This window comes from Delphinus delphis, chromosome 4 (genome assembly GCF_949987515.2).
Source record: "Delphinus delphis chromosome 4, mDelDel1.2, whole genome shotgun sequence".
NCBI classification, from domain to species: domain Eukaryota; kingdom Metazoa; phylum Chordata; class Mammalia; order Artiodactyla; family Delphinidae; genus Delphinus; species Delphinus delphis.
Genome location: NC_082686.1, coordinates 15407803 through 15432733, shown reverse-complemented (window position 1 = coordinate 15432733; position 24931 = coordinate 15407803). Strand labels below are relative to the sequence as shown.

At 40.3% G+C, this 24931-nt stretch overlaps 1 protein-coding gene across 3 annotated transcripts in view; it reads left to right on the top strand.

Annotated features, from left to right (window-relative positions):
- The first annotated feature begins 4646 nt into the window (after positions 1 to 4646).
- The window catches only part of BACH1 (BTB domain and CNC homolog 1), a 46837-nt gene continuing 26552 nt past the window's right edge, over positions 4647 to 24931 (top strand). For 2 of the 3 annotated variants that reach the window (XM_060010409.1, XM_069540627.1), the window contains exon 1: positions 4647 to 4754. The gene's annotated coding sequence lies outside the window, so the exon portion shown is untranslated. The remainder of the gene's footprint in view (positions 4755 to 24931) is intronic. The other variant, XM_060010408.1, reaches the window with a different exon arrangement.

Below are 24931 nucleotides of genomic sequence, written 5' to 3'. Positions count from 1 at the left end.
AAACAATTTTTTTGAGAACAATTTTGTGAAGACAAATATATTATGAAGTAGAATTTAACACCTGCATGAATTTTGAAAATAAAAGACCAAGAGCTGCAGGTATAATTCTGGGTGTAAACCTCAACAAATACAGGTAACAAAGCTATCAGGCTGGATCTTTCTGCCCTTTGCAGACATGTGACTGTGCCTGAAGGCTCAACTTGCTGTTTCTGACTCAGTACCAAGTACAAACATCACTGGCTCCACAGGAAGGGCACGTGCACCAAATATTTAGTGACTTTAACTTTGGGCTTGAGGGACTGGTTACATCAAACTCTGTGCAGTCTGCTGCTTCCAACTCTCTTATCTCCCCAGTTGTGCAGAGAAGTCAGGCTACGCTCAGAATCCTGAGGGTCTCACCTTCTACCCATAAGCATTTATATGTGTGTATGTATATATACATATACATATATATATATATTTTTGAGTATGACTTTTAGCATTAGCTTCTGAGAGAATAACAATTTCTCTACTTCATTAGATAAATATATACAGCAGAGTGAGAGAAATTGGGGGCACAATTAATTTGTAATTGAGGAAAATCTCAAGTGTCACCTCAGATCAAGGAGCTTAACACAGTTTAAAATTAACCAGTCTCTTCTACATATTTTGTTTTATTTATCTGAACTTTCCTCTAAGCCTTGACCATCGCGCTTGTGGGTCTTCTCACAAAATTTAACTACATTTTCAGGCTCTACTTCATTATCAGATATTTTCTTTAACCAAACCACCCCAAGACTTAGTGGTTTAAAACAGCAATCATTTTACTATCTTATAAGTCTATGAGTTGACTGGGCTCCATTCGGAGTATTTTTTTTTTTCCTTTTGGCTGGGGCTGGATGTACATGTATGAACTTGACTAGAACAGAACAACCAAGGTGGCTCGCTCACATGACACATTTAATGCCAACTATTGGCTGGTTGTTCTGCTAGGGCTGTTGCCTGGAGAGGCTACACATGTCCCATGCTGGGCTTGTCACAGCATGGTGACTTGTCTGTGAGGGAGGGTCCCAAGAAAGAGGAAGTGGGAGATGCCAATCCAAAGACTAGACCCAGAACTAACAGAGCATCAATTCTGCAGTGTTCTCTTGGCTATGCAGTTACAGGGCCAACCCCGATTCGAGTGGATGGACAACAGATTCCCCTTCTCAATGGGGAGAGTGACAAAAGAGTTACTCCAGTTGGTTTTTGGAGGCACAAGAATTTTTCCCTACTTGGACCCTACACTGTGCCACTTTGGTTGTCATTCAATCTGGTATTCAAGTAGCACCTCTTTCACCAATTTGGCCCCTGTCACGTTAAGTTCTACTGCTCCAATATTGTGTTCTTTTTTTCTCTTTTACTGCCTTCAAAAAAAATTGAAGTATAGCTGATGTACAATATTATATGTGACAGGTGTACAATATAGTGACTCAGAATTTTTAAAGGTTATACTCCATTTATTGTTATTATAAAATATTGGCTATATTCCCTGTGTTGTACAATATATCCTTGTAGCTTATTTTATAATTTCTGCCTTTTTTAAATCTTAGAAGCTGTGAATATCCCAAGTCAGAGGCTACATTCCTTTCACCTTACCTTTCATTTCAGATAGCAGGTAAACACTGGGGTATGTTTGCCCATCCTGCTCAAGGAAGCCTGTCTTCTAATGAAATATGTTCATTTTTTACAAAAATCTTTCAACCTAGGGCTAGGGGTGGTAGGGCTTTAATTCATAATCATTTTTGAGGGAAGAAGTGTGAACTGGCAGTTTTTCAACTTGTGGCGACCTTTTATCTTGGTAATTGCTTACAGTTTAAAACAATTTGTTCAACCTCCAAATATCGTTGATTTAATGAGTGAATGAATATTTAGAGACAGAAGGAGCTAAGGCAATGGAAATGGAGTGAATGAGGTTCTCTAGAATTAGCTTCTAAAAACAATCACATGACTTAAATACCTCTACACACTCCCTTCAGCCCATGGGATAAAGTTCAAACTGTAGGCACAGTGCATGAGGCCCTTCCCATTCTGACTTGGTTTTATATCATTCTCTAATTTTGTTTTTTTGCCCTGTACCTAATATATACCATAAACTTTAACTCAGTACTTCTCAAGTGATGTGATTTTAACTATTAAAAATAATGCAGATCCTTGGGTCACATTCAGACTTATGAAACCAGAATCTTTGGGGGCAGAGCCCAGGAGTCTACATTTTTAACAAGTACCCCAGAGATTCTTTTTTTTTTTTTTTTTAATTTTTACTGGAATATAGTTGCTTTACAATGTTGTGTTAGTTTCTATTGTACAGCAAAGTGAATCAGTTATACATATACATATATCACCTCATTTTTTAGATTTCCTTCCCATTTAGGTCACCACAGAGCATTGAGTAGAGTTCCCTGTGTTATACAGTAGGTTCTCATTAGTTATTTATTTTATACATAGTAGTGTATATATATCAATCCCAATCTCCCAATTCATCCCCCTTCCCCCCTTGGTATTCATAAGTTTGTTCTCTACATCTATGTCTCTATTTCTGCTTTGCAAGTAAGTTCGTCTGTACCATTTTTCTAGATTCCACATATAAGCGATATTATACGATATTTGTTTTCTTTCTGACTTACTTCACTCTGTATGACAGTCTCTAGGTCTATCCATGTCTCTGCAAATTGCACTGTTTTGTTCCTTTTAATGGCTGAGTAATATTCCACTGTGTATATGTACCACATCTTCTTTATCCATTCCTTTGTTGATGGACATTTGGGTTGCTTCCGTGTCCTGGCTATCCAGAGATTCTTATGAACACTAAAGTTTGAGAGTAACTCCTAACAGCCTTGATATTCTCAACACCTTGATATACCTTTGTAAGACTTTTCAAATAATTTAACATATCAGAGCATATGCTAGAAACTTTCACTGCCATTTATTGAGAGTACAGAAGGAAGAGTTCCTCGCAAAGAGGAAGGGTCTGTTCTTCCTCTTGAAGAAATTGCAAAGGTGTGGGATGAAGGAAGACTAGAATTCCACTGGCTTTGGGTGGAAGGTGAGTGAAGACTCAAAAATGCTCAGGTGCATGTAAGAACCCCAGTCCTTCCATGTCTATTTCCAATTGTTCTTTCCTCCTTTCTAACTAAATATTTTTACCCCACCATGAACTCAGGTAGCCTGAAATGCCATCTGCTTCCTACGTCTGGACTATTGCATACGCTCTTCCCTCCCTGGACTGCAGGGCCCCATTCTTCCCAGTTAAGACCCAATGCAAATGTTACCTACTGCCCAAATTCTAGGTCACAGTGAATCACTTTACCCCTTGGACTCCCACACGATTTCACTCATTATTTTCTCGTGTATTTTGGATGTAACTCAAATGTCCCTAAGTCTCACCGCCTGTGAATACAAACGCAGTCATGTTAGTGATAATACCTGACTTCATTAACGTGGCAGTCTTTTTTTGCCCTGAGAGGTCCAGGGCTGTCTTCCGGTGTGCAAGAATGAGCCCACACATCTTGGTGCTGATGCTGTCCAGCCATCGACTTCTTTCTGTCTTTCGACCTGAACTCAAAAACCAACGGCAAAATCCCTTCACAAGATCCCAACTCCAATCAGGTCGGCTGGCACAGTGCCAGAGCGCTCGGGTCTCCCTTTAGATTGATAAGCGTAGGCTTTGCCAGGTGCACATCTTTTCGCACAGTCAGTGCTTTGAACTCCAGAGATGCTAAATGGCTTGGGAACTTAATTTTAACACCAACAATTGGATGAACACCGGAATAAGCAGCAGAAGATGAAAGCCTGACCTGGGCTTAAGATGAGCCGTCTGACACCACTGGGCACTCAACCTGGTTCCAGGTTTCCTGGCGGCCACCACGTAAAGGGAACACCTGTTAGCTGACGCCACTGTTTTCACTGTCAGACAAAAGTAGGGCTGCCAGATGCTTTCTACAAAATCCTGGATGCACTTGATGCATCCCTATCAAGAAGCTCAAGAACCTTGTGAACCTGGGCGCCCCGCCACCCCCAGGAGAAGGCAGAGGAGAAGCTCTGCTGCGGGGGCTGCCAGAAGCTACCCCTGAGGGGGTCTGGTCTGGGGAGGGACGTGGCCGGCTCTCGTCCTCGCTCCTGGTGTCCGCTGGCACCCGATTCCGGGTATCCCGGCAACACTTAGAGCGAGCAGGCCGTCAGGCTTTTCCTTTCTGCTTTCAGCAGGAAAGGAGGAGGTGGTCCTCGGGTGGCTTTTTCGTTCAGGCTGCGGCCTGCGCTCGCACAGGGGCGCTGCCACGGAGGTTGCGGGACCCCGCCGCCGCCTCCTCGAGGCCTGCCCTGCCCAGGGCTTGCGCGATACCTCCCTGCATACCCTCGTGTGGGCTTCGGCTACGCGCAGGAAGCCGCAGGGATCCGCGTACCGAGGCTTCCTGGCTGGCGGGGCGGGGCCTCTAGTGAGGGCGGGGTTTAGGCGCTACAGAGCGGGAAGGGCGGGGTCTCGCGAGGCAGGCCTACGGGGCGGGACCTCGCGAGGCGGGCGGGGCTTGGGCGCCGGGAGGGGGCGGAGGCCGCGGCTGCGGAGGGAAGGGGAGGAACGAGAGGGGAAGGGAGGGAAGGCGAGGGAGGAAAGGGAAAGGAAGGAGAGGGGAGGGGCGGCCGGCCGCGGAGACGGAGTGAGTCACCTGATAGCTGCCCGCGCGGCCCGCCAGGCTCGCTCGCTGCCGTCAGTCGGGCTGCGTCGCGCCTCGGCTCTGGTGAGTGGCTCGCCTGTCCCGGGCGCCCTTCCCCGGCAGGGTCCGCGCGGCGGCGTCTCGCGCGCGGTCTGGGCCGCCGGCCTGTGAGGGGCGGTCCGCGGGCAGGTCCTGGGGAGGCGGTGAGGGAGACCGGGGCTGCTGCTTTTTGGGCGGGGGGCATTAAGCGGGGCCCGCGGGGGGCGGCTGCAGCTCCCCTTCCTGGAAGTGGCCTCGTCCGCCGGAAGGGGCGACGGGTCGGCGCCCCGTGGCCCCGCGCGCGGCCGGCGCCGTTGTTTACGGGCCCGCGCTGTACTTTATCACGGGCCGGCCGGCGGGGGGCCGGGAGGTACTGGGGCCCGGGCGCCCGCTCCCCCTCCCCCGCCTCTCGGGCACCCGGGTCCGAGCCCGGCACCCCCCCCCCCCCCAATCCCCAGCCGGCGCGCGGCCCGCCGGGGCTGTGACACATCAGCACCGCCCGCGCGGCCGGCCCGGCTCAGTATCATCCCTCCGCCCTCTCCCACCACTCTCGTTAGCCGCCGCGTCCGGCGAGCTGTTTGCCTCCCGTCTGCCCAGCCTGGGTGTAGGTCGCGCGTGTAATCACGTAAGAAAGGCCGAGTTCGTGGCTGGAGCAAAAAATACCACCCTGCGGGGCTGGGTTTAGCGAAGATTGGTTTGGGGGCCCGGAGATCCCAGGGCTCCCTTTGTTGGAGTTTTGCCCGCGCGTTGTAATTAAAGACTCCCACAGTCGGGTGAGAGTGGGTGTTGATCGTAGAGACACCAGCTTTGTGCTTGTCTAATGAAACGCGAGTGCCATGGCTTTCTCTTTCTTGCACGGTAGTTTAATGTCACTGAGTAGAATTGTACAGAAGGTTTTTGTGCAGTGAGCCTTCTGCGTTGAATTCGGGCTGATTCAAGGTATAGCGTAGTAGTGATTGTGAAAGAACGTGTGTGGGAAAAACAGGCTCCAATGTCACGCTTGAAGGAACAAAGGCTGTTTTGTAGGGATGCCTATCTTTTGGGAGAATTCTATCAGTATTGGGTCTGGAGGGTGCCACGACTAGGTCTTTGTTCATGTAGTATAACACTGCTTATATCCAGGAGGGTTTGCATTTCAAGCAGTTCCGAAAGATAAAGGGTGGAAACACCGGAGGTGTTAGTGTCAGAGCGCTTGAGCGCTTCACATGGTCAAGCAGAGAAGTGGGAAGAGGCCGGCTGCTTCTTCCTTGTCTTGGGTAGTGGTGCAAGGGCTGGGCTGGGCTTGAAGGCGCTTGCCACTTCAGCCTTTGGATTAAAGAAGCCTGGGGAAAAAACACTTGGTGAGTCAGCTGGGAGTAGGATGGCCTTGGTTTAAGTGATGGCATGGCATCGTGCATTATTGTTGTTTAACCTGTGGCTTTGTCAAGTGGTTTACCATTGTTCAATATGTTGGTTGGCTAACAAGGTAGATGACTCCTTAAAAAAAGTTGGGTTGCTGAGTCATTCGCCCCAGCCTGAGAGGTAATTAGGAACAGCTGGTGCAGATACTCTCATCACATGCCTCCACTGTAAAAGGCCAAGGAGCACTCAAGAGGGGTTGCTTCAGAGGCCTGAAGCTGGGGTTGTCTGTGTTGATACAGGTAATCAGTGGGTGAGGTGCCAGCGCTCTTAGGAAGTGGCCAAGGAGCGCTGAGGTGGTGGGTAAACACAGAGCAGCCTCGTGACCTACTGCCTGAGAAGTTTGTGCTGGAGAGAGCTAAAACTGAGGAAGAAATTTGCAGCTAGGAGTCACCTCTTAATAGTATTGTAACAAAAATATTTACTCTTCTTATTGTACTTAGTTTCCCTTTTGTGGTTTTGTTGTTTTGTGGTTTATACATTTCAGAAAGTGAACTTAATTTGTTCTTCATAAAGATTTCTTTAGGAGAACACAAAAGGAGCCTTCCTCGTGGTTTTCATGGCCCCTGGCTTTTCATACATACACTAGTTGTTTCTGGTGGCAGAGAGGAGGGGAGGGAGAATGTGGGTGAAATTAACAAGTCTCTTTGGGTCAAGTCTTGAAAGCACTGTCTGAAAGCACTGTCGGGTGAAAGGCAAACCATATGGATCATTGTCTTAGTGATGGCGCTGGTGTCTTTCCATCTCGGATCATTACTTCTTGCTTTAAAAATGAGCACAGGACCCAAGCATACAGTCCCTATTGCTAACAGAGTTTAGGGAAGGGAAATGTGGAGTGGGGGGGATCTGACCCTTATCTGTGGTCAGAAGAATGACTGATTCTTATTGACGGTAGCTCATTAAAACATTCTGTAGTAGAAAAAGATGCTTTACGTTTGGGACTAGAAGACATTAAAAATCATGAATTTTTTAGGGATTAGGGCGTCTAAGGTGAGTGCAAGATGATTCATTTGGAAGAAAATAATAAACCCTTGATTTTTTGAAAATTCACTTTTATATAAAATCAGAAAGACATTCATTTTCAAGATATAGGGTAACAGTAGTACCTGCATGTTATATAACTTGGGTTTATGCCACCCCTTTTCTGTTGGGGAACATAAAGAGTTTGTTAACCACTGCCAGTAACACTCTTTCAACAACTGGGGTACTTTTTTTTTAAAACGTGATTTCCTCTTGAAAGCTGTCATTCTTTCACATGTTCTTAATTCATTTTAATTTTTATTTCACATGTAGTTCTATTCTTTTTATGCTGTATTTTAAAGATTAGAAGCTTAAGTGTAAATTTCTTATTGCATTGTTGATGTGGAGAATGGAAATAACAAAAAATACATTGTTGCCTATTACATATAATACCGTGTATTTTGAATTTGGAGACAAGCCAGACGGTTGGTTTGTTTCATGGGTATGATTTGAAGTGTAGTAATAGGTAAAAAGGGTATAATGGGACCACCAGAAGATAATCTGCACATTGGAGTATAGTTTGTATATAACAAGTTCTTTGAAAGATCACTGTTACTCCTTGAAGTCTGCATTTTTGGGGGCCAGGTTTACAAGGGGCCCCTTTAACAAGGATTAATAAGACTTCACATCCAGCAAATCACTTGGGAAGTGGCATTCCCCTGGCTACTTCTCTTCACAGTGCTGATCCTCTCCCAGACTTACGTTTTAAGAATCATCTCGTCCTCCCAATTTTCTGACTAATGTTCTGTTAATGGGAGAATTACTTTAACCCTAAACTCCATTTTCTGAGGGTTCTACTAAATGGAGGGTGTATTTTGTGTGGCTGAATGGGTGACTTAGAAAACTATTACGATTTTTTAAAATATGCCAAACAAGATAATATGCCGAAGCTCAAGGTATGGGTAATTTGAGCATTATTTGCCAGAATCCAGGCCCCTTGGAGAAAGTAAACATTTCAAGACTGCAGATAAAATATAGACTTATACCACCATGAAACCTGGGCTTCTGGCTTAGTGCATAGCATTAAGAAAACTGAAGTTGTAGATTTGATCACTGTACAGTTGACAGAGAAGCAGTAAGCAAAGTCGTTAAAAGTGGGCCATCTGGAGCCAGACTGCCGAAGGTCAAGTTCTTGCTTTGTTACTTACCTGCTGTGAAGCCTTAGACAAGTTACTTCACTTAGTTGTGCCTCTTTTTATCATCTGTAAAATGGGATGATGATAATAGAATCTATATCATAGGGGTTGTTGTAAAGTGCATTAATATGTGTTAAGCAGTTAGAACAGTGCTGGCTCCATATTAAACATCAGTACGCATTAGTTGTTATTGTCTGTTCTTCAGAATCAGGGAAGCGCTTGGTTACACAGCCACATTTTGCAGCCTCCCTGAGCTGCATTTCACGGACTGATCAGAGGAGAGAGTGAGGAGAAGCGTGGGTGTACAGCACGTGGCTGCTACTGGGAAAACAACTCAAGTGAACATTCTGACAAATCAGTAGCAGCATCTCAAACACCCAACTTCTGAGGGCAAGTAACATAGGACATGGCTTTTTAGTAAAGGAATCTAACAGTCCCAGCAAAATGCTCTAGAGGCAGTTTTCACCAGTTATTTGGAATTGGCTTTTGAAGAAATAACATCTGCCATCCTGCATCTAATCTATTCTTCATGTTATAATTGAGGGCACTGTGGTCCAGCAGGGTTAGTAACCTGTCTACCCCCTTCCTGCTTATTAACATCAGGACAGAACTCATTTTTTGATTCTCATAACTGACTTGCAGTGAACATTTAGAATGTAAATTTACCTGCCAGTTACTTCTAAGTATTGTATTTTCTTTAAATGACATGTTTGTGCTAATATAGAAAAATTATCCATGATAAACAGTAAATATGTTTGTCATGTGGCTTCTTGCACCTGTTAGTAATTCAGAAAGGTTGTGTCAAACATTTTGACCATCCTTTTGACTAAAGTGTAAGTTTCTTAATGAAGATACATGTCTTCTGTTTATCTCCATGGAACAGTGAACGTGCTTTGGCTGTTTGTTCAGTAAACTGTCAGTTGCTGCACTAGTATAATATGGATTCATTTTAGTTCTGTGGTTTTGAAACTTGGGGTTTTTTAAAGAGTGAAAGAGAAAACGGTATATGTTGTACCTCTTAAGTTATTTTAAATATGCACCGAATTGAAACCCTTGATCATTTAGAATTCTACTTTCTGTTTCCATCATTGGTGTGAGGATTGAGGAAGCACCTGGATTTAAATCATTTAGTTCATCTCCTGAGATAGAAAGAAAATTTGTCTTCTGACTTCTTTTTCCTTGTAATTGACTTAGAATTGGATTGAGCAAAATATAATTTGGGTTGTCTAGATGCTAAACCTCTTATACATCTAATACTTTTCTTTAATATGATCACTCCTCGGGAACAGATCCTTTGTTTTATTTAGGATCAGGGACAATTTATAGAATATTAGTAGGATCATAAAAATTGTCCCCAAGCAAATATAAGGAACAAAGAAATAGTAGTTGCCAGGATCTTGGTTGTTAATGACTGTCCTAGGAGCACTGTGGGCATGCAGTGGAGTTGGCGGGCTGCTGGCTCCTTTCTCAGTACTGGCACCGTTTAGAAAATGTTACATCAGTGCAGGTGAAGCTGTGTGCAAATCATATTCTTTTAAAAATAAATTTAAGTCATTTTCTTAATGCCTTAGGAAAGTTAGTAATCAAAGGATATATATATATTTTATAAATTTATGTATTTTATTTATTTACTTTTGGCTGCGTTGTGTCTTCGCCGCTGCACGTGGGCTCCCTCCAGCTGCTGCAAGCAGGGGCCACTCTTCGCTGCGGTGCGGGCCTCCCACCGCAGTGGCCTCCCTCGTTGCGGAGCAGGAGCTCCAGGGGCGCGGGCCCTAGCAGTTGCGGCACATGGGCTCAGCAGCGGCGGCTTGCGGGCCCCAGAGCGCAGGCTCAGCAGCCGTGGCGCAGGGGCCCAGCCGCTCCGCAGCATGTGGGATCCCACCAACCAGGGCCCGAACCCATGTCCCCCGCATTGGCAAGTGGACTCTTAACCACTGCGCCACCAGGGAAGTCCCCAAAGGATATTTTTGTAAGAAAATAACTGTTCTTAGCTTCTATCTGGTAAAGTCATTTTCACTTTTTTAATTGGTCATTTCTTAGATTGAATCAGAGTCATAGTGGTTAGCTTTACTGCACTTCCCCATCCCCCATTAAAGTGGAATTACATTAAAAAGTGTTTTATATAGTGGGGTCATTTTTTCAGTTCCTTTGTGCCTGGACCTTGTCAATATCCCACCTCTAAGGTTATAGACTAAACCTGGTATGGGGAATATCTTACCTCCCTCTTCTGCCTTTTTTTTTTTTCCCCTGTCATTAATCTCTTCTTTTTACTGACTGGTCATCCTCTAGGATTCCCAGGGGAGATGTTTTTGGCCTAAGGAGATGAACTCTTAGGGTCTTATTGAAAAAATGGGAAGACCCTACTTGCTGGTTTCTTCATATCCTTAATGCCTTATTCCTTCTCTAAAATGTGCCAGCGTCTTTTGGAAGTCAGTTAAATCAGTGAGGAGATGTACTTATCCATCAGAGAGTTTGCTATAAAATAGGTGGCTATAAAAGATTTATTAGTCTTTCAATGAACTTATTAGGTTGTAATTATTAGTTTGTAAATTTGGAGTAAGTGCGTTTTGGTAAGATCAGTAATTTCATTACTGAGTATTTTGCACTGAACTGTTATTTTATAAAATGTAAAGTGGTTGTCAAATCTTGGCCCAAGACACTTTACATTTTCAGAGTACCTGATGTCTCTATTTACTCTGTTTTTCTGAGGAGTGTTCCCAGCAGGGCTCCTCTAGATAGGATTTACTACTAAAATTAGAAGGGGAAGTAAGAAAAAAGACATTGCCCTTTTAATCAGTTTTCCTACATTAGTAAGAGACTTTTGAAGTAGAAAAGAATTTTGCCCAGCTGAATAGTGATCTTTGCTTCATTCCTTCATTCCCAGTTGTCATCCAGAGATATCAAAGGAAATGCTGCTTAGGGATGAGTCTTAGCTATGACCAACTTTGCCTGCTTCATTGTCTCTTGGACTGTTGCAAGTACTGTTCAAGCTCTAGATATATTTCTCTGGGTTTTTTAAAAAAACGTGTTTTGCCTTTGAGCGCATGTCTGTTGTCACTGGCCTGGATTGTTGCCTGTTCCAGACCCCAGGAGGTCTGGGACACCTTTTCCTCTCTGGAGCAGGTTGGCAACAGTGCTCACCAGTGGCAGAGCTGCTCAGATACTAGCACACCTCCCTGCCATTGCTTCTCATACACCAGTGTGGAAACATCCTCTTCTCTCCTGCTGAGTTAACTTTGACCAGCTCTCTGATCCCTGGGGAGTAAAGAATAATTGTGTTTTTAAGTTTCAAGGCACTTTGGTCTCTTATCTTCCTGTGCATGTTGTTCTTCTCCCCAGTTTACACTCAAACACATATTCTGGTGTGAGTAGATAGTAGGGTTGCTAAACTTATTTCAACATTCATGGTATGCCTACGTGTTAGGTATTGGGTGTACATTTGGTTTATGAAACAAATATTTGTGCCTTGATATGCCAGGAACTTTTCTAGATGTTGGCAATACAGAATTATTCAGAGGTTACAGTCTGACAGGCAGACCATTACTATAGCATGTGTTAATTGCTAAAATAGCAACATGTAAGATGTGGCTTGAAACCATAGGATATGAGAAGCCTAAGTTTTGGGAAATTAAGAAAGCCTTAGGAATGTCAGTGATGAATGCATAATTTAGTGGAGGAGGCAGCTTGTTTTGACCACTCTTTGAAGAAGCATAGCAATGAAGAGTAGGGAAGAGAGAGATTTTAGTTGGGGCAGGTTGGGTCAAGAAGGTTGTGTGTCTGCATCTGTATGTATTTAAAAATAAGGTCAGTGGGAAAAGGTTGAAAGTGCAGGATATGTCTTTCTTTTGTCTGTGGCTAGTTCCTCCTATGTTTGCAAGATGACTGGCACAAGTTCAAGTGTACCAGTAAATATAACTGAGGTTCTTGGAAGAAGACTTTTTTTTTTCTGTGATGTCTCTTTATTAGTGATAAAAGCCTTTCCCAAAGACCTCATAGTGAATACCACCCTAGCCTCTCCTTTGTGGGGCCAGCATTGCATAAGTTTACGCCTAAATCAGTCAACGTGAAGAGAAGTGGGACCACTGTGGTTGGCTTAAATGGATTGCGATTCATCTTGGGTTGGGACTAGGGCCAGCATTGCATAAGTTTACGCCTAAATCAGTCAACGTCAAGAGAAGTGGGACCACTGTGATTGGCTTAAATGGATTGGGATTCATCTTGGGTTGGGACTGGGGTTTGCTACCCCAGAAACTCATGGCCTCAGGTAGAGAGCAGATTTGTGGGCACAATCAGGATGTGGTTAGAAAATGAGGGGGCGAATGGAACTGGATGGCCAACAGTGTCATCCTTGCCTGCTACTTATATCAACACTACACACAGACACATACTTCTGAGTAGAAAAAGAAAATGTGATTGTCTTTGGAGTTTTTGGTGATTTTTTTCCTCTTATGTATCCTACTATGATCAAGTAGTATTTTTACAGTCAGATCAAATAAATGTTTTATTTTAAAATGATTTTAAAATTAAAAATTTGCCTGTTCTATCCAAAAAATTACATGTAGTAGGAATACATTTCTTTCAGTACTGTAAACCAGGGGTCCCCAACCCCCGGGCCACAGACTGGTACTGGGCCCTGTTAGGAGCTGGGCTGCACAGCAGGAGGTGAGCAGTGGGCAAGTGAGCGAAGCTTCATCTGCTGCACCCCATCGTGCACATTACCGCCTGAACCATCCTCCCTGACATCCGTGGAAAAATTGTCTTCCATGAGACCAGTCCCTGGTGCCAAAAAGGTTGGGGACTGCTACTCTAAATAGTTCTAAGGTTCTCTGCTATTCTCCTAATACTTTCAGGGAAAGAAGAATACATAATAATATCTTGTAGCTTCTGATTGTGTCTATACCAAGAGGACCACTCTCTCTCTTACTCTGTAGGGCATGCCCATCTGTGATGTCTGTGGCTCTCAGTGAGTGGTGAGGCTAGTCTGGTTTGAATGGAATGGTTGATTCATTGCCTGGATAGGCCAGCATTCTTTGGAACCCACATTCTTGAATCTGGGATACAAACAGGAACATCACTCCCTCTTTACACACTCATTCTTCTTCTAGGAGGGAAAGCTGTCCTGTGGTTAGTTTATTTGCCATTCCTTTCACACTTCAAGAATAATTCCACTTTAATTTTATACAGTGTTCCTGTAGTACTCCTAAACTGTTTACTGCACTTTGATATGTTCAAAGGACTTGTGTTTCATTCTTGTTCCTTCTTCTCAATCCTAAGTTTTGATGCTTTGTATGGATGAGAAAGGCAAACAAATAATGTAAATACATAAATACTTAGTGTTGTAAATTCATAAAATAGAAAATAATTACTAATAGTTTTTTTTCTATTTGAGAATAACGAATAGCTGTGATAGATGGTTAGGGTAGGCTTCTGAAATGGTGTTACTTTTTTGGATAGAATTTAGAAAGACAATACTGCCAAAATAATTTTCATCTCAGGTAAAAAATCAATAGTATTTACCTACTCAGTTGTTCCTCAAATAATATTTGAACTGAGAAATATTTCAGCTTTTTTTTTTTTTTTTTTACAGGCCTCAAATTATTACTTATTTGACTAAATCTTGTGACTGTATATTGGAAAGTAGCTATCTGAGGGCTCAGGTGGAAAGTCTACAGCTCGTTAATCTCCATTTTAGAGATGGTAATTTTGACTTCCAAGTTAACATCAATAACAAGAAATAGATTTTAAAATTTTAGTTTTAGCTATGTATATTGAGATACCTAGTACTATAGTGCCTACCAGGGATTAGTGGATTAGGTTATCTTTAAATAAAGCATTTCAATTTAGTACCTCTACTAAAATTAAAAAGTTTCATATCTGTGATTCATATTCTAATTGCTCTACTGTAACTGCTGCCTTATTTAATTAACATTGTTACTTAACATTTTTTCCTCTTAATCCTTTTTTTTGACTCAAATTTATTATGAGTTGGGGTGAGAAGGTGTTTAAGGAATGGTTGGGAATTTGAAGGGCACCTTTTTGGTGGTTTGCTTGTTTTTTCAGTTACTTTGCATGCTATATTTGTCAAGTCTTAGACCTACAGAGGATCATTCTGACCTAGATCTAGTTTTAGGGCTTTCACTTCCTCTCGGCAATCAGAAGTAAATAATGTGAATCACGGTTATAATTTTTACAGTTTGAAAACAAAATAACATATGAATATTTCATTATGAATATGAACACTTATTATTCTATATGGAATGTGACTTTTGGTGAAATATCTCGAGCTGTGTGTCCTTCGTTTAATTTTCCATATGTAGTTGGGTATAACTACAAACTTTGATTTAAGTTCAGCATAGTTTGGTGTCAGATTCTTTTTAACGATATATGAGATTATGTAATCCAAGAAGTGTTAATCAGAAATTAATAAACTAAATATTGAGTAATAAGGAAAAATTTCTATTCCATAAATCCCCTTTTAATTTGTCTAACGTTCTCATCACACACACAGGATACTTGAGACATTTCCCTCTAGTCTTGTTTTTTTTATCCTCCTCACTTTTACCCCCACCCTCAAAACAACCTTGCTATTCAGGCCATGTCATATGAATTGAAATGTAATATTTGGACCTGGGGCAGAGGAACTTTTTAACCTCTAAGTGACTGACCCTCTAAGGGCTTCAGTTTCCTCATCTGTAACCAAAGTGTGGAAGTGGGTTGTATTGGGTGAGTGTGCTCTTTCAGTTGCTAATTCTTTGGGTCTGTGAAATTATCAATTTTCTTGAGCAGACTTGTATAATTTTAATATTTTCTTTTTATCTTGTTGAGATCTTTATTAGGCTTACTGACATTTCATTCTTAAAGGTTCAGAAATCTCTGTATTTTGTAGTTTAACTCTTGGGTTTGTAGAACCTTTGAAAATGCAGTATTCTTTTCATCAACTTTTGGATAAAGATGGCAATAATAATAATAAAATGTTAATGATCTCATGCCAGGCACTGTGCTATTAAATGCGCCCAGCCATTCAATCCTTAGAGTAAGTGTTGATGTTGTTTTCCTTATGGGGAACCTAAAGGGTGAGGTCAGGTATCTTATAGATCACACCGTTGGTAATGTCTGTAGAACCTTAATTATATCCCAGTACTTCCCGTTCTTTTCAATATCATGCTGCTGGTTGTTTTAAAATACCTAAAATTGATTTTCTTTTGCATTTCATAATTATGTATATTTGGTGTTTAGCACTTTATCCTTTTCGAAGGGCTTTGTGACATAAGTAGGGCAGGGGCTCCCTCCTTAAGTCTCAAGGGTACACAGTGCTAGACCTGACTTGATGGGTTTTTTCTCCTTATTTTCCTGTAACAGGGTTCTCTTTTTCCACATCACAGCATCTTTTTATTTTAAATTTCTATAAAATTTAATTTACTCTTTTGTGTTTACTTTGAAGATATCAGTGGAGGCTGCTGTGTTTTAGAGTTGCCCATGAATTTTCTAGATAGTGACAAACCAATATCCTGACTAGTGGAGGAAGTATCCATTATCAAGGGGGAAAAAAGTAATTGACATCCTTTGGGAGCCTTCAAGACAGCCAAAAGAAATGTGAATTGCATTTTTTCCGAAGGCGTATTTTTTTGTTTATGGTTTGTTGTCTCTTTGAACATTTTTCTGATTATAAAGTAATATGTGTTTATGGTTAATAATTTGAATGCAGGAACAGGCAAACAAAAATTACCTAGATGTAACCATTGTTAGTATTTTGATACATATCCTAACTAGAGGTGGAGGAACCAAGGTTTCTGGACATGTTAAATGTGAAATGCCTGTTAGACAAACAAGTAGTAATTTGAGTATGCAGTTGGATACATGAGTACGAAGTTCAAGAGAATAGTCGAGATTAGACCAAATATAAATATGAGAGTGTACAGTAAGTCCATGAGTGATCGTGTCCACGCTGTGAGTCTGGATGAGTTCTCGTAGGGAGTGTTACAAAGAGGAGGCGAGATCTGAGGACCAAGCCCTGGCTCTCCAGGATTTAGAGGTTTGGAGGAGAAGGAGGATCCACAGAATTGACAGGGGGCTGCTGGTGAGGTGGTAAATCTGAGGCCAAGTGAAGAAACGATTTCAGGGAGGGAATGATCACCCTGTTGAATGTTGCTGAGATGCTGTCTAAGAAGACCCAAAATTTGCCATTTGGCAATGTGAAGGCCGCAGATCCTCACAAAGTAATTCCCATGGAGTTGAGGGGAAAAGGTCTGATTTCAGTGGGCTCAAATGAAATTGGGAGAGAGGGAAGTGGAGATGCTGTGGATATAAATGGCTTTTTTGGGGAGTTCTACTATAAAGAAGAGCAGTGAATTTTACTGTAGTTAGAAGGATGTGGGGAGGGTCAAGAAATTTTATTTCAAGAAAAGAGCCATTACAGTATTTTTGTATGCCAATGGGAATGTATGTATTCATTTTTTCCTCATATTTTGCTTGGTGAGACTTTGCAGAAGTTTGTCAATTTTATTGGTTTCCTTAAAGAATCAGCTCCTGGGGGGAAAAGGGGATTGGAAGGGATTGAGATTGACATACATACACTATAGAAACTATGTATAAAATAACTAACTAATGAGAACCTACTGTATAGCACAGGGAACTCTACTCAGTGCTCTGCGGTGACCTAAATGGGAAGGAAATCCAAGAAAGAGGGGATATATGTATATATATAGCTGATTTACTTTGCTGTCAGCAGAAAGTAACACAACACTGTAAAGCAACTATACTCCAACAAAAATTAAAAAAAATCAGCTCATGGTTTAAGTCATCAGTTCTATCGAAAATAGCTGCAAAATTTTATTATGTGAGTGGTTTTCTTGGTGTAAATACAGTAGATTTCATTAGATTCTGTAAGTCGGAGAACGAACGCTCCAGTTTGGAAGATTTAACAGCTTGTTTCCCTAAAAGATACCCTTACATTTTTAAAGATTCTATCTGAATTGATATCTTTGTCAATATGATATGTTAAACAGTATGTATAGCATTGTTCCCAAACAAGAAGAAATCTTACTATATTTTTCTACCCTTCATATCACCTAGTTTTGTTAAAATAATCTAAGATTTTGGTTAACGATTGATTTTTCTCTTTATCAAATTCCTTTTCTATTTGAAGAATCTTTGAAAAGTTGCATTAAGACTTACAGCCAAGTTGTCAACAGTTTAGACTTAACTGAGTTTCACTATTTTTTGTTTACTGTCTATTTAAACATCTTTTAAGGTTATGTTTTTACGAAGTATTACATATTTTGATTTAAAAACAATAAATTTATCATAAAGCACCTTCATCTGTTGCACACCTAATTCTGCTTCAAAGATAATATTCATCTTTACCCATTTCTGCTATTTAATTTTTTAGAGACACAGACCTCTGTGTCTCTAAGATGTTTTATACCTCATTTTATTTATGAACCTAAGATGTTATCTGTTTACTTTCTGTTACCATAGATGTTGATTTTGTTTGCTTCTGCCATCCCATCAGCTGTATTTATAATCATTCCATTTCTGTTCTTGGTCACCTCTACAATCCCCCCTCCACCTTTTTTAACATTTGGTCTCATTAATCTAAGGCAGTATCGTTTGACTCTGTACATTATAAGTTATATAGAAATACTACCTTTCCTTTCAGTTCTGTCTGATTCCATCTCTCAACTGGCCACTTTTATTTTACTAAGGTTAATAATTACATTTCATTTAATAACCATAATTAAGTCTTCCATTATTTGTTCTGAAAGTTGAAAACCAGTTAACAGTGTTAATATTATTATATCTATGTCCATATTGGGCACTGGAAAGCTAAGTAACATGCTATTACACTTTTTTCTTTACGGTTTCACCGTCACCCTGTGCTACTCAAAAACATTTTTTTTTTTGTTTAAATTGAAGTATAGTTGATTCACAATGTTGTGTTAGTTTTAGGTGTACAGCACAGTGATTCAGTTATACATCTATATCTATGTATCCTTTTTCAGATTCTTTTTCCATATAGGATATTAGAGAATATTGAGTATAGTTCCCTGTGCTGTACAGTAGATCCTTGTTGGTTATCTGTTTTATATGTAATAGTGTGTAGATACACACTCTTAATCCCAAACTCCTAATTTATCCCTCCACCCCAACTTTCCCCTTTGGTAACCATAAGTTTGTTTTCTATGTCTGTGGGTCTATTTCTGTTTTGTATATAAATTCATTTGTATCTTTTCTTTTTTTTAGATTCCACATATAAGTGATATCATATAATGTTTGTCTTTCTCTCTCTGGCTTACTTCACTTAGTATGATAATCTCTAGGTTCATCCTTGTTGCTGCAAATGGCATTATTTCCTTCTTTTTTATGGCTGAATAATACTCCATGGTTGTGTGTGTGTGTGTGTGTGTGTGTGTGTGTGTGTGTGTGTGTATCACATCTTCTTTATCCATTCCTCTGTCAATGGACATTTAGGTTGCTTCTATGTCTTGGCTATTGTAAATAGTGCTGCCGTGAGCATTGGGGTGTATTTATCTTTTCAAATTGTGGTTTTCTCTGGATATATGCCCAGGAGTGGGATTGCAGGATCATATGGTAGCTCTGTTTTTAGTTTTTTAAGGAACCTCCATACTGTTCTCCATAGTGGCTGTACCAATTTACATTCTCACCAACAGTGAAGGGGAGGGTTCCTTTTTCTCTACACTCTCTCCAGCATTTATTATTTCTAGAGTTTTTGATGATGGCCATTCTGACTGGTGTGAGGTGATACCTCATTATAATCCTGATTTGCATTTCCCTATTTATTAGCGATGTTGAGCATCTTTTCATGTGCCTTTTGGCCATCTGTATGTCTTTGGAGAAATGTCTGTTTAGATCTTCTGCCCATTTTTTGATTGGGTTTTTTTTTTGGTATTGAGCTGTATGAACTATTTTTTTTTTTTTTTTGCAGTACACAGGCCTCTCACTGTTATGGCCTCTCCCGTTGCGGAGCCCAGGCTCTGGACGCGCAGGCTCAGTGGCCATGGCTCATGGGCCCAGCCGCTCTGCGGCATGTGGGATCTTCCCGGACCGGGGCACAAACCTGTGTTCCCTGCATCGGCAGGCGGACTCTCAACCACTGCGCCACCAGGGAAGCCCTGTATGAACTATTTGTATGTTTTGGAGATTAATCCCTTGTTGTTTGCATCATTTGCAAATATTTTCTCCCATTCTGTAGGTTGTCATTTTGTTTTGTTTTATTTATGGTTTCCTTTGCTGTGCAAAGGCTTTTAAGTTTCATTAGGTCCTGTTTGTTTGTTTTTGTTTTTATTTCCATTACTCTAGGAGATGGATCCAAAAAGATATTGCTGCAATTTATATCTAAGAGTGTTCTGCCTGTGTTTTCCTCTAGTTTTATAGTATCTGTTCTTACACTTTGATCTTTAATCCATTTTGAGTTTATTTTTGTGTGTGGTGTAAGAGAATGTTCTAATTTCATTCTTTTACATATAGCTGTCCAATTTTCCCAGCACCACTTATTGAAGAGGCTGTCTTTTCTCCATTGTATATTTTTGTCTCCTTTGTCATAGATTAATTGACCATAGGTGCCTGGGTTTGTTTCTGGGTTTCTATCCTCTTCCATTGATCTATATTTCTGTTCTTGTGCCAGTACTATACTGTATTGATTACTGTAGCTTTGTAGTATAGTCTGAAGTCAGGGAGCCTGATTCCTGCACCTCTGTTTTTCTTTCTCAAGATTGCTTTGGCTATTTGGGATCTTTTGTGTTTCCAGAAACATTTCTAACATCAAATTCAAATAATAGTTAACAGTTACACTTGTGTGTGTCAGGCACAGTCTTAAGGACATTATGTATATTATTTCATTTGATCTTCCCAACAAAAAGTACTATTCTTGTCCCTTACTTCTCCCCACCCCCAAAAAGGAATTGTCAGAGAGATGTAAAGTAATTTGCCCAACTGGCAGGGTTGCCATCAAGCTGTAAAATACTATTATGTGCTGTCCACCTCTCGAGCTCTCTAGAGCAGCCAGCTGCCATGTTTGTGAGGTTCTGAGAGAGTCAGTCTTAGGTGTGCTCTCTGATGATTAATCTCTGTCCTTCTTATCTCTAGCCCCTGATTGTGGGATCTTATAGATGTCTGGGGTGAATACTTTGAAAGTGGTGTGGGAATGCGGGTGCTGAGTGAGTTGGGGAATTTTACTCTTCAGGGGAATTGTTGGAAGTTTTCACTCTGCTTTTTTTTTCCCCCTTTGAGTTTCTTATAGGAGTCCTAAGTTAACTGGGATAGTAACTAGTACACCCCCCTTTCTGCCCATCAGTTGCTCAGCTTAGAAAACCTACAGTTAACATCATATTTCATGGTGAAACATTGAAAAATGTCCTTACAGGAAGGCAAGGATGCCCTTTCTCACCACTCTCACTATTCAGTCGTTGCAATAAGGGGAAAAAAGAAGTAAGTGTAAAGATGGGAAAGAAGTAAAACTGTCTCTATTTGCAGATGACATGATTGTGTACATAGAAATCCTAAGGAATCTACAAAGAAACTGTCAGAACTAGTAAGAATTAAGTAAGGTTGCAGAGAATTTAAGGTTAATATTAAAAAAAAACTATGTTTACATAGTAGCAGCAGAAAACCAGAAAATGAAGTTTAACAAACAAATCCGTTTATAGTATCTACAAAATACCGTAAAATACTTAGGAATAAATTTAACAAAAGATATGCAAGCCCTCTTTACTAAAAAACATCAGAATAATGCTGAGAGAAATTAAAGAAGACCTAAGTAAATGGGGAGATATGCCATGTTCATGCATCAGAAGACTCAGTTTGTTAGATGTTGGTTCTCCTAAAATTGCTGTGTAGATTCATTGCAATTCTAATCAAAATTCTACTGGCTCTTACAACTCAAGAAGTAGACAGCCCAGTTAAAAATGGGCAGAAGAACTGAACAGAAATTTCACAAAAGAAGATACACAAATGGGCTGTAAGCATATGTAGGGATGCCGAACATCATTAGCCATCAAGAAATGCAAACTAAAACCACAGCTCTATACCACTGTATATTTATTAGGTTAGTTAAGATTAAAAAGACAGACAATACCAAGGTTGGTGAGAATGTGGAGCAGCTGGAGTTGCCATACACTGCTGGTAGCAATGAAAATGATACAATTACTTTGGAAAGTGTTTAGCAGTTTCTCAGAAGTTAAACAGAAACCCACCATATCACTCCGCTTCTCCACTTCTAGGTATTTAGTTACCCAAGAGAAATGAAGTAATGTCCATGCAGATGTTCACTGAAGCTTTATTACAATAATCCCAAACTGGAAACAATGTAGTTGTCCTCCATCTTTATTACAATAAAAAGTCCATCTACCATTAAATGGATAAACAAATGGTGGTACATACATATAATGGAATAGTATTCAGCAATAAAAAACCCAAGCATCTAATGTCCGCAACCTGATCGTCATTAAGCCGAGTGAAAGAAACCTGAAGCCAGAGTACATAATGTGTGATTCCATTTATATAAAAATCATAGAAAATGCATGCTGATCGACAGTGACATAAAGCAAATCATTGGTTACCTGGAGCCAGGGGAACAAGGAGGGAGAGACCTCAAAGAGGCATGTGGAATTTTGAGAAGTGATGGAAATTTATCTTGATTGTGGTGGTGGTTTTATTCACATATACAAGTGTCAAAACTCATTAAATGCTCTGCTTTAAACAGTGCAGTTCATTCAAGGAAAATCATACCTCTAAGTTGATAAATAAAATAGTGACTGACAAGTGCATGTTAGAAAATATATAATTCAGTAAATAAGCTGTACCGGTATAAGCCAATTCTAGTTGCTAGTTCATGTTTTCATAACATAGTCATATTCCATTGAGGTGTAACAGTCCTACTAAGAATCACATCGCTGCCAAATCTGTTAAACAAATAAAAGACTTCATTGTTTCTTAAATTTTTTGTAGTAAGAAGGTATAACAGAACAATCTGTTACTCTTGTTTTAGTTCTGGTACTTGGATTTCCTGTGTTCCTTTTTTCTTCCTTTATTCCCTTCCAAGCTATTTTAAACTTATTACCCAGAAGTTAACAAATTTGAATTTGTTTGGGAAGTAAAAAAACCTTTTGTTTCTGATCTGTTACCAGGTGAGTCCATAAACAACTGTAAACTTCTGTAACCATTCAAACTTCTCCCTTCTAAGTATAATTTTAGCTTCATAATTTCACATATGGAATTAGACCAAGTAAGTATAACAAGATCCATGATTAAATATGTAATTTTCAATAATAGGAAAAGTAAATGGAAAAAAATCCAACTTTCTCTCTATGGAACTTCACATTTATTGTAATAACCATGAGCTGCAAAAGTTGTAGTGATTCCCTCACCCCATCACCTCCATTTTTAAAAAAGCTATAGCATCTTTTGTTACATAATTTTAACATAGATTGTCAGGTTGTTTTCCCATATGTCACTGTAGAAGTCCTTAAAACACAATGTCATCGTTTTTGGTGCTGCTATAAGTACTTGTGCTACTTACCTTAATTCAAACTTACGTTTTCTGTTTTCCTTTAGCTTTTTTTGGTATGTGCATCCATGTACCTTATCCAGTCATACTTAAGATTTTTTTCATAAGGCTGAGAGAAGTGGATTTAGAAAATGTGATTATCAGATACACTTTAAACAAGCGTGGTATTTAGGATCTGCAGATGATTAAAGAAAAGAGCAAATCTTGGTTCTGATTTATTCCTACTGGCTCTTTCTGGCTGGTAAGTCAGGTCTTAGAACATTGGAAGAATGCAGATTTAAGTTATTGTCTGTGATTTCAGCTCCCATAGAATTTTTGATGCTAAGGTTCTTTCAAAATTGGGGATAATAACAGGAAGAGCCCTTATCTTTAAGAAGATTCTTTCCTATGAGCATCTCCACCTTAAATTAAAAAAAGTTTTTTAAAGGCCTTTAAAGAAAAGATAAAGGACTGAGGGTGTAAACACACGATACTGTTTGGTCTTTGCCATCCTCTTGAAAAACAGAAGATAAGGCTCACCTAATTTAAGAACACTTAAACTCTTGGTATCTTGGGTATATTGTAACAGGTACTGGCTTAGCAGATTTTGAAGCTAAAGAGGGAGCCAAGAAGGGTGGCGTGGTAGGAAGAATTTGCCTGTTTTTCAAAGACCCTGCCCTGAAATTGAGTGAGGCAAAAGTAATTGACAGGATAATGGGTGGTGGCAGGCAGAAGCAATAAGGAGAAAAAGGCAGAAATTCCAAATGGCCACAAGAAAGAAGGAGGAGAGTTGGGAGGAATTCGCCCAGGCTGCAGATGAAGGGCACTGCCTTTATATAAAGGCCGAGACATTTGCCTGTTGTGCCATTTCTGATGTCCAGGGTCACCAGTCTCTCATGCCCAGCCATACCCACGCACCCCCTTGGCTAACAACTATTTTGAAAATAGTCGTTCTCATTAATTGAATATTATGGTTAAATGAGAATTGACCAAAAAGTAGTTTTTATTTGAAGTCTTACTGCAAATACCTTTAGGAATGCCTACATTCCTGTGGAAGTTGTTTATAGTGATCATTGTCGTCTCTTTCACCCCAAAGTACCATTTTCATTTTGAACATCTCCAGGTTGTGTTCTTCTTGAACGTAGGGACTGTCTTTTGTTAGTGTTTTCACGGCATCTAGTTTATTATGTGGCACAGGTAGGCACTTGTCAAAAGAACATTTGTCATCGTTCAGTGAAGATGAAGGATGTTCAGGTGATAGTCTTTTTTATATGAATCCTTGGTGTTAGGTTACTCCCTGTGCCCTGCTACATTGAGAATTAAAAAACAATGAAGTCCTGTGAGACTTGAGATGAATAAACGTCCAGCTCTTCTGTATACGTGGAACTTCATCTTTATTCTGAATTTCTGTTATGAAGCATTATAGGTCTGGCTCCATGATCCAATATTCACCTCAGGATTTTAAAAGTTTTTTTTTTTAAGTACATTATCTTTAAAGTTATTGAAATGTGATAAAGCAACATCATCTTGTTTCTTTTAAAAAATGATTTTGAAAGCAAAAACATTAAGAAGTAACTATTAAAACTTAAATTTATATTGTGTATATTGAGCAGAGAGTAGAAGTTATTTCCAAATTGAGATGCAGGAAGCTTTAAAATGCCTGTTCATCCTTTATCAGCATTACTGAATGAATCAGCAATTTGCTCAGGTCCGTGAACTTTATTTTGAACTGTAACAATAGTTTCTATTTCCAAGAATATAGAAAAATTCATGTGTGACATAGGAATCTGAATTTGGTGTTAAGAAATTAACAGAATTTTAGGTCTGGCAGGCTCTGGGGGGGTATTATATCTTACTGTTTAGGTTTGAAAAATGATAGAAGGTGACAGATGTTAGAAGGATGTGTGCCATTCTTACCTGGTTTAGTCATTACTTAGTTATTGTTATTTGGTAAAATTGGATTATTGACCACTTGGATGGCTTTCAGAATTAGGAAAATGGAATTTCAGAACAACTTTTTGTAGTGCTCCATGCTAATGAGGCCAAGTTCGGGTAGTTGTGTTGGCTGTGTTTATAGTTGCCAACCTTTGCTCTTCTTTGGCCAGTTGCTCCCAGAGCTGGGCCTCCCTTTTGCTCCTCCTGACTCTGGAAAACCTATCCAAGGA